This window comes from Rhipicephalus microplus, unplaced genomic scaffold (genome assembly GCF_043290135.1).
Source record: "Rhipicephalus microplus isolate Deutch F79 unplaced genomic scaffold, USDA_Rmic scaffold_588, whole genome shotgun sequence".
Lineage (NCBI taxonomy): Eukaryota > Metazoa > Arthropoda > Arachnida > Ixodida > Ixodidae > Rhipicephalus > Rhipicephalus microplus.
The window spans coordinates 25,001-35,000 of NW_027465147.1; the positions used below are offsets into that span (position 1 = coordinate 25,001).

Here is a 10,000-nt window from a genome sequence, read left to right on the forward strand (position 1 = left end):
GCCAGCAAGGGCCTGGCCGCAAGTGCGTTCAATTGTCGGGACGTCCAAGTCCCTCGTTCTTCCGTGCTTCCTCTTTCGGCAAGTCGTTGCGGCACCTTCCCAAAGCGCGCAGACCCGCTAATCGCGACGAGCGCGACGTGGCCGTGCCGCCTTTCCCTCGGCAGCAAGCAAAACGCCTGGCAACGTCGACGCTCCCCTAACCGCGATCTCGCACCGTGTTTCGTGTGGCGAATTCAAAAGCCGGCCGGCGCTGCTGCAACCATTACGGTCGGTACGCATACGCCGCGGAGGGCGGGACGGTCATCGGAGCGTGCGGTTCCTCCATCGAGTACTGCGCACCTCGGCCGTCGCATCGCCGTGCCATGACCGGCCGCGCGTCAACGCGAACCGGTGCCAGCGAGATCCCTCGCCTGCAAGAACCGACCGGCAGCCTCCGTCACCCGAGGACGCGGAGGCGCTTGCCGCGGACGGCGGGACGGTATGCACTGGTGCACAGCGGACCCGTCACATCGCCAGTTCCTTGACCGACCGCCGACGCTTGTGCCGTTCCTCTCGTACTTGGCAGTCGCCGCGCGATTGTCGGGTCTCGTTCTTGCACGCTCGAACGGTCGGGAGGGCACTCGGCTGGCGTTTCGGGAACGCGCAGCCTCGCCTTCTACCGACGTAACCACGACTCGCCGTTCGCGCTCCGCCGCTCCTGTTTACAGTACTAGGCGGTCCCGCAGCGGTCGGGTCGCGCATTTCGAGCGCTTCGAGCCACGGTGCAGTGGCGGGTCGAAAGCCGACCTATGAGTGCGTTGCGCCGTTTGTACCCGCGTCCGCCACCTGGCCGACCGTCCAAGGTCGCGGTGTTGGCGTCCGCTGGGCGCAACAATTTGTCACGGGGTGCCGCTCCACATTCAGGCAGCCCCGTGGGGAAAAGCCGACCCCGCGTCCAAACGGGGTCAGCGGCAGAAAGTGTCGGGCGCAGACGCAGCTGAGGCGCTCACCCTTCACAATCCGTTAATGATCCTTCCGCAGGTTCACCTACGGAAACCTTGTTACGACTTTTACTTCCTCTAAATGATCAAGTTTGGTCATCTTTCCAACAGACCGGCGCAACCGAAAGGCCGCGCCGGACATCGGTCCGAAGACCTCACTAAATCATTCAATCGGTAGTAGCGACGGGCGGTGTGTACAAAGGGCAGGGACGTAATCAACGCGAGCTTATGACTCGCGCTTACTGGGAATTCCTCGTTCAAGGGGAACAATTGCAAGCCCCTATCCCAATCACGAAAGAAGTTCCACGGGTTACCCAGTCTTTTCAGACAGGGATAAAGACACGCTGCTTCCTTCAGTGTAGCGCGCGTGCGGCCCCGGACATCTAAGGGCATCACAGACCTGTTATTGCTCTGTTTCGTGCGGCTAGGAGCCGCTTGTCCCTCTAAGAAGGTTGTAAGGTGCTGGGAACCCCGCACCTATTTAATAGGCTAGAGTCTCGTTCGTTATCGGAATTAACCAGACAAATCGCTCCACCAACTAAGAACGGCCATGCACCACCATCCACCGAATCAAGAAAGAGCTCTCAATCTGTCAATCCTCCCAGTGTCCGGGCCGGGTAAGTTTTCCCGTGTTGAGTCAAATTAAGCCGCAGGCTCCACTCCTGGTGGTGCCCTTCCGTCAATTCCTTTAAGTTTCAGCTTTGCAACCATACTTCCCCCGGAACCCAAATACTTTGGTTTCCCGGAAGCTGCCCGCCGAGTCATTTGAGTAACTCAGGCGGATCGCTGGTTGGCATCGTTTATGGTCAGAACTAGGGCGGTATCTGATCGCCTTCGAACCTCTGACTTTCGTTCTTGATCAATGAAAACATTCTTGGCAAATGCTTTCGCAGTAGTTCGTCTTGCGACGGTCCAAGAATTTCACCTCTAGCGCCGCAATACGAATGCCCCCGTCCGTCCCTCTTAATCATTACCTCGTATTCCAAAAACCAACAGAACAGAAACGAGGTCTTGTTCTATTATTCCATGCAAGTTTATTCAGGCGACTCGCCTGCGTTGAGCACTCTAATTTTTTCAAAGTAAAAGCACCGGCCATCTCGAGGCACACAATGAAGTGCACCAAGAAAGAACCGGCATGATGTTCAGTCCGAGCCGTCGCATCGGGTAGATGCACTACTCGTCTGGAACTGAGATCCAACTACGAGCTTTTTAACCGCAGCAGCTTTAGTATACGCTATTGGAGCTGGAATTACCGCGGCTGCTGGCACCAGACTTGCCCTCCAATTGATCCTCGTTAAAGGATTTAGAGTGTACTCATTTCAATTACGGGGCCTCAAAAGAGTCCCGTATTGTTATTTTTCGTCACTACCTCCCCGTGCCGGGAGTGGGTAATTTGCGCGCCTGCTGCCTTCCTTGGATGTGGTAGCCGTTTCTCAGGCTCCCTCTCCGGAATCGAACCCTGATTCTCCGTTACCCGTAACAACCATGGTAAGCAAGTAACCTACCATCGAAAGTTGATAAGGCAGACACTTGAAAGAAACGTCGCCGGCTCGTGGCCATGCGATCAGCACAAAGTTATCCAGAGTCACCACACAATACGGGCCGAAACCCGATCGATCTTGGTCTAATAAAAGCACCCGTTACCCAAAGGGCTCCAGGCTCACTGCATGTATTAGCTCTAGAATTGCCACAGTTATCCAAGTAGGAAGAAACGATCTAAGGAACCATAACTGATTTAATGAGCCATTCGCGGTTTCGCCTTATTTCGGCATGTACTTAGACATGCATGGCTTAATCTTTGAGACAAGCATATGATTACTGGCAGGATCAACCAGGTAATCGTTCGACTGCGCGTCCGTCCTCGCCCTCGGCGGGCCGGACGCAGTCTGTGTGCGGCGGAGGCCACCTTCAGGCGCCCCAACACGCTTATTTTGCACTCCGAGATGACGGCGTTCGAGCTCGCTACGGCACAACCTTCCCGAAAGACGAGTGGGAGCCGTGCGGCAAGAAGCACGTTCATGCTCGCTCTTTTTCGTTGCATCGACTCGGTCGCGCCGTGCGGGTTGCCCAAGCCCGCTGCACTGTCGGTGGACCGGCCGGAACTAGCAACGGAGCCGAGACTGCAAAGCCGCCAGACGACGGGTCACGCCCGCGTCTTCGGCGCTTTCGCATCTGAATCGCCCGAGGACGACACGGAACACACCTCGATATCGTGGTAAAACGGCACCGTCCGACAACCAGCCCCTAACGCATCAAGCGGATGAGGCTGCAGACGACTGCCGTGGATTCCCCTGGAGCAGACCCGAGGACACGCTTGACGAGGCCGAAGCCCGCCGCATATCAGACACCCGGTCGCTTTCGCGTACGCCGCTCACGAGAACCCCCACATAATAGCAGCGATAAGTACCCAGACCTCCTTGGGCCCTAATACGAGCGTACTCGAGAAAATTTCACCGCGGGTGTGCCCCGAAACGTGTGGCATGTTGAGCGTGCCACAAGTCTACGTCGCTCTCAAACCCGCCGAGGTCGTAGAATTTGCGACCCTACTCACGAAATTCCCACCGAGGATACGGCCGCAAACGTACCGCACCTTGGGTAGGCCACGAGTTTGTGCAACACTACGCTGACGGCACAGCACCGAGGTCGTGCGCGCACGCACGGGAAAATTCCGCCGCGGTTTCTGCCGAAAACGTGAGGCACCACGACTCTCCGCAAGTTCGCGTCGACTGCGAAAGACCGAAGTCGTGAACGACGTGTCCGCTACTCGCCGCCGACACGCTGGACACCAAACGTACAACGACTCGACGGCGTCGTAGAGGCCCACGACGCGGTTTTCCTTAACGACGTCTCGGCGTGGCACCGACAGGTTAGAACGGCCGACCAACGTTCCCTGTCCGCCGTTCGGCTCAGTCGAAGGGCTCGGCGACTTCGGCAACGCTGCGAAGCCGCACGGTGACGCACGCCATGTCCCCATTTTTTTTTTCTTTCTGCGTCTGCCGGGGTGCCCCTATAATAGCAGCGATAAGCACCCAGACCGCCGTGGGTCGCTCGCCCCGGCTGACGTGGTTTTTCGTACTCCTGCGGCGGTCGCCGTCAAGCACGTCCAAATACGCTACTTTCGTGGGCGCATTCACGCTCTTTCGCTTCGCCGGAGTGCCAGCACTCACTCTGCCAAAAACGGCGAACATCCGAGCGGCGGTTCCCACTTTTGCGTCGGCGTCGCAAACCCCGCCCCGGCAGACGAGGTTTGCCGTACTCGTGCGACGGTGGCCGGCGGGCACGTCGAAAGACGCCGATATCGTGCGCGAATTGGCGCACCTTGGCTTCACCGGAGTGCCGCCACTGACTCCTCCAAAAACGGCGAAGATCCGAGCGGCGCTTCCCACTTTCGCATCGGCGTCCCGAACTCCGCCCCGGCTGACGCGGTTTACCGTACTCGTGCGACGGTCGCCGGCGAGCACGTGGAAAGACGCCGATATCGTGCCCGAATCGGCTCCGTTCGGCTTCGCCGGAGTGCCAGCACTGGCTCGGCGAAAGACGACGAACATCCGAGCGACGGTTCTCACTATTGCGTACGCGTCGCAAACCCCGCCCCGGCAGACGCACTTTGCCGTACTCGTGCGACGGTCGCCGGCGAGCACGTAGAAAGACGCCGATATCGTGCCGGAATCGGCCCCGTTTGGCTTCGCCGGAGTGCCAGCACTCACTCGGCCACAAACGGCGAACATCCGAGCGGCGGTTCCCACTTAGCCGTCGGCGTCCCGAACTCCGCCCCGGCAGACGCGGTTGCCGAGCTCGTGCGACTAGCGACCGCGAAGCCGTCTCGCGACGCCGCTTTCGTGCGCGGCTCCCACTGCGACCTGGGTCACCCGAGGTCGACGAGCAAAAAAGAATGTCGAAAAAAATTTTTTTTTTTTTTGCGTCTGCCGGGGTGCCCCTATAATAGCAGCGATAAGCACCCAGACCGCCATGGGTCGCTCGCCCCGGCTGACGTGGTTTTTCGTTTTCCTGCGGTGGTCGTCGTCAAGCACGTCCAAACACGCCACTTTCGTGGGCGCATTCGCGCTCTTTCGCTTCGCCGGAGTGCCAGCACTCACTCTGCCAAAAACGGCGAACATCCGAGCGGCGGTTCCCACTTTTGCGTCGGCGTCGCAAACCCCGCCCCGGCAGACGAGGTTTGCCGTACTCGTGCGACGGTGGCCGGCGGGCACGTCGAAAGACGCCGATATCGTGCGCGAATTGGCGCACCTTGGCTTCACCGGAGTGCCGCCACTGACTCCTCCAAAAACGGCGAAGATCCGAGCGGCGCTTCCCACTTTCGCATCGGCGTCCCGAACTCCGCCCCGGCTGACGCGGTTTACCGTACTCGTGCGACGGTCGCCGGCGAGCACGTGGAAAGACGCCGATATCGTGCCCGAATCGGCTCCGTTCGGCTTCGCCGGATTGCCAGCACTGGCTCGGCGAAAGACGACGAACATCCGAGCGACGGTTCTCACTATTGCGTACGCGTCGCAAACCCCGCCCCGGCAGACGCACTTTGCCGTACTCGTGCGACGGTCGCCGGCGAGCACGTAGAAAGACGCCGATATCGTGCCGGAATCGGCCCCGTTTGGCTTCGCCGGAGTGCCAGCACTCACTCGGCCACAAACGGCGAACATCCGAGCGGCGGTTCCCACTTAGCCGTCGGCGTCCCGAACTCCGCCCCGGCAGACGCGGTTGCCGAGCTCGTGCGACTAAGCGACCGCGAAGCCGTCTCGCGACGCCGCTTTCGTGCGCGGCTCCCACTGCGACCTGGGTCACCCGAGGTCGACGAGCAAAAAAGAATGTCGAAAAAAATTTTTTTTTTTTTTTTTGCGTCTGCCGGGGTGCCCCTATAATAGCAGCGATAAGCACCCAGACCGCCATGGGTCGCTCGCCCCGGCTGACGTGGTTTTTCGTTTTCCTGCGGTGGTCGTCGTCAAGCACGTCCAAACACGCCACTTTCGTGGGCGCATTCGCGCTCTTTCGCTTCGCCGGAGTGCCAGCACTCACTCTGCCAAAAACGGCGAACATCCTAGTGGCGGTTCCCACTTTTGCGTCGGCGTCGCCAACCCCGCCCCGGCATACGCGGTTTGCCGTACTCGTGCGGCGGTGGCCGGCGGGCACGTCGAAAGACACCGATATCGTGCGCGAGTCGATGCTTCTTGGTCTCGCAGGAGGGCCGCCACTCACTCCTGCAAAAACGGCGAAGATCCGAGCGGCGCTTCCCACTTTTTCGTCGGCGTCGCAAACCTCGCCCCGGCAGACGCGCTTTGCCGTACTCGTGCGACGGTCGCCGGCGAGCACGTCGAAATACGCCGATATCGTGCCCGAATCGGCCCCGTTTCGCTTCGCCGGAGTGCCAGCACTCGCTCGGCCAAAGACGACGAACATCCGAGCGACGGTTCCCACTATTGCGTACGCGTCGCGAACCCCGCCCCGGCAGACGCGGTTTGCCGTACTCGTGCGGCGGTGGCCGGCGGGCACGTCGAAAGACGCCGATATCGTGCACGAATTGGCGCTCCTTGGCTTCACCGGAGTGCCAGCACTCACTCGGCCAAAAACGGCGAACATCCGAGCAGCGGTACCCACTTAGCCGTCGGCATCCCGAACTCCGCGCCGGCTGACGCGGTTGCCGAGCTCGTGCGACTAGCGACCGCGAACGCGTCTCGCGACGCCGCTTTCGTGCGCGGCTCCCATTGCGACCTGGGTTACCCGAGCTCGACCAGCAAAAAAGAAGGTCGAAAATTTTTTTTTTTTTTTCTGCGTCTGCCGGGGTGCCCCTATAATAGCAGCGATAAGCACCCAGACCGCCGTGTGTCGCTCGCCCCGGCTGACGTGGTTTTTCGTACTCCTGCAGCGGTCGCCGTCACGCACGTCCAAATACGCCACTTTCGTGGGCGCATTCGCGCTCTTTCGCGTCGCCGGAGTGCCAGCACTCACTCTGCCAAAAACGGCCAACATCCGAGCGGCGGTTCCCACTTTTGCGTCGGCGTCGTAAACCCCGCCCCGGCAGACGCGGTTTGCCCTACTCGTGCGACGGTCGCCGGCGAGCGCGTCGAAAGACGCCGATATCGTGCGCTAATTGGCGCTCCTTGGCTTCTCCGGAGTGCCGCCACTCACTCCTCCAAAAACGGCGAAGATCCGAGCGGCGTTCTCCACTTTCGCATCGGCGTCCCGAACTCCGCCCGGGCTGACGCGGTTTACCGTACTCGTGCGACGGTCGCCGGCGGGCACGTCGAAAGACGCCGATATCGTGCCGTAATCGGCCCCGTTTGGCTTCGCCCGTGTGCCAGCACTCACTCGGCCAAAAACGGCGAACATCCGAGCAGCGTTTCCCACTTTCGCATCGGCGTCCCGAAGCCCGCCCCGGCAGACGCGGTTTGCCCTACTCGAGCGACGGTCGCCGGCGATCACGTCGAAAGGCGCCGAATTCGTGCACGAATCGATGCTTCTTGGTCTCGCAGGAGGGCCGCCACTCACTCCTGCAAAAACGGCGAAGATCCGAGTTGCGCTTCCCACTTTTTCGTCGGCGTCCCGAACTACGCCCCGGCTGACGCGGTTTACCGTACTCGTGCGACGGTCGCCGGCGGGCACTTCAAAATACGCCGATTTCGTGGGCGCATTCACGCTGTTTCGCTTCCCCGGAGTGCCAACACTCACTCTGCCGAAAGCGGCGATCATCCGAGCGGCGGTTCCCACTTTTGCGTCGGCTTCGCAAACGGCGCCCCGGCAGACGCGCTCGTGCGACGTACTCGTGCGACGGTCGCCGGCGAGCACGTCGAAAGACGCCGATATCGTGCTCGAATCGACCCCGTTTCGCTTCGCCGGAGTGCTGCCAGTCACGGCGCAGAAAACGGCGAACAAGTGTTTTTTTTTTTTTTTTCCTAGAATTTGTGTTATAGAAGGCACATTTGATATCGGACGATAATTTTCAACTTTATCACGCGCACCGATTTTCGTGTAGAGGTTTGCAAGTTTATGGGAATTTCTCCACTTGGAATAATGCGATTTAGTAGTACTACGAGAACTTCATGGATGTACTCAAGGGTACGGGGCAAGTCAGTTACGTCAACACCTGCAGATTTTTTACACTTCAAACTGAAAATTGTTGGTTGTGAGTCCTCGTGTGATATTAAAGGCCGATTCGCTAACACATAGAACAAAGAAAGAAAGGAAGAAAAAACGCCCGCGCTCGCTCAAGAAACCTGGGTTCGCAACAAGTGGCAACAACAAGCAACCGAGCGAGTGCGCCAAAACCCGTGGCGGCCGAACAAACGCGAAGTCCCAACCGCGTCAGCCGGGGCGGCACGGGACAGGAAAAATCACTTCAGCCGGGGCGGCGGGGCACCGAATAAACCTCGTCACCTCGTCGCAGGATAAAAGAGGAAACAAAAAGTCTAAACAGCGTCTGCTGGAGCGAATGCGTAATAAAACAACAACAACAACAAAAAAAAAAAACACCCGCGCTCAAGAAGTCTGCAATCACCACAAAAGGCGACTGTGACCGAGCAGCGTCAGCCGGGGCCGTGCGGAAACGGAAAAACCGCGACTACCGGGGCGTCGAGGCACCGAAAAATCCACTTCAGCCGCGGCGAAAAAAAAAAACAAAAAGAAAGACGGAGGGGGGGGGGGGAACCACGTCTGCCGGGGCGAAGGAAAAAAAAAAACGCGTCTGCCGGGGCGAGCCCGGGTGCGGCACCACCGGGAAAACTGTGGCAAACAGACATGGCGATCGAGTGAGTGGGCCGCCAGCCAGGCTCAGCCAAAAAGTGCAAAGTCCGAACTGCGTCAGCCGGGGCGGCAAAAACCACGTCAGCCGGGGCGGCGCAAAAAACCGCGTCTGCCGGGGCGGCACGAAACCGCGTCAGCCGGGGCGGCGCGAAAACTGCGTCAGCCGGGGCGAAAGAAAAAAAAAAAAAACGCGTCTGCCGGGGCGAGCCCGGGTGCGGCACCACCGGGAAAACTGTGGCAAACAGACATGGCGATCGAGTGAGTGGGCCGCCAGCCAGGCACAGCCGAAAAGTGCAAAGTCCGAACCGTGTCAGCCGGGGCGGCAAAAAACCGCGTCAGCCGGGGCGGCGCAAAAAACCGCGTCTGCCGGGGCGGCACGAAACCGCGTCAGCCGGGGCGGCGCGAAAACTGCGTCAGCCGGGGCGAGCCCGGGTGCGGCACCACCGGGAAAACTGTGGCAAACAGACATGGCGATCGAGTGAGTGGGCCGCCAGCCAGGCTCAGCCAAAAAGTGCCAAGTCCGAACTGCGTCAGCCGGGGCGGCAAAAAACCGCGTCAGCCGGGGCGGCGCAAAAAACCGCGTCTGCCGGGGCGGCGCGAAAACCGCGTCTGCCGGGGCGGCGCGAAAACTGCGTCAGCCGGGGCGAAAGAAAAAAAAAAACGCGTCTGCCGGGGCGAGCCCGGGTGCGGCACCACCGGGAAAACTGTGGCAAACAGACATGGCGATCGAGTGAGTGGGCCGCCAGCAAGGCTCAGCCAAAAAGTGCTAAGTCCGAACTGCGTCAGCTGGGGCGGCAAAAAACCGCGTCTGCCGGGGCGGCACGAAACCGCGTCAGCCGGGGCGGCGCGAAAACCGCGTCTGCCGGGGCGGCACGAAACCGCGTCAGCCGGGGCGGCGCGAAAACTGCGTCAGCCGGGGCGAGCCCGGGTGCGGCACCACCGGGAAAACTGTGGCAAACAGACATGGCGATCGAGTGAGTGGGCCGCCAGCCAGGCACAGCCGAAAAGTGCTAAGTCCGAACTGCGTCAGCCGGGGCGGCAAAAACCGCGTCAGCCGGGGCGGCGCGAAAACCGCGTCTGCCGGGGCGGCACGAAACCGCGTCAGCCGGGGCGGCGCGAAAACTGCGTCAGCCGGGGCGAGCCCGGGTGCGGCACCACCGGGAAAACTGTGGCTAACAGACATGGCGATCGAGTGAGTGGGCCACCAGCCAGGCTCAGCCAAAAAGTGCTAAGTCCGAACTGCGTCAGCCGGGGCGGCAAAAACCGCG

At 60.3% G+C, this 10,000-nt stretch overlaps 1 non-coding gene across 1 annotated transcript; it reads right to left on the reverse strand.

The window, feature by feature from the left end:
* Positions 1-1,003: 1,003 nt before the first annotated feature.
* LOC142795234 (small subunit ribosomal RNA) lies at positions 1,004-2,818 on the reverse strand. The gene has a single exon (XR_012892876.1). It is a non-coding gene; the product is annotated as a small subunit ribosomal RNA (ribosomal RNA).
* Between the last annotated feature and the right edge of the window lie 7,182 nt (positions 2,819-10,000).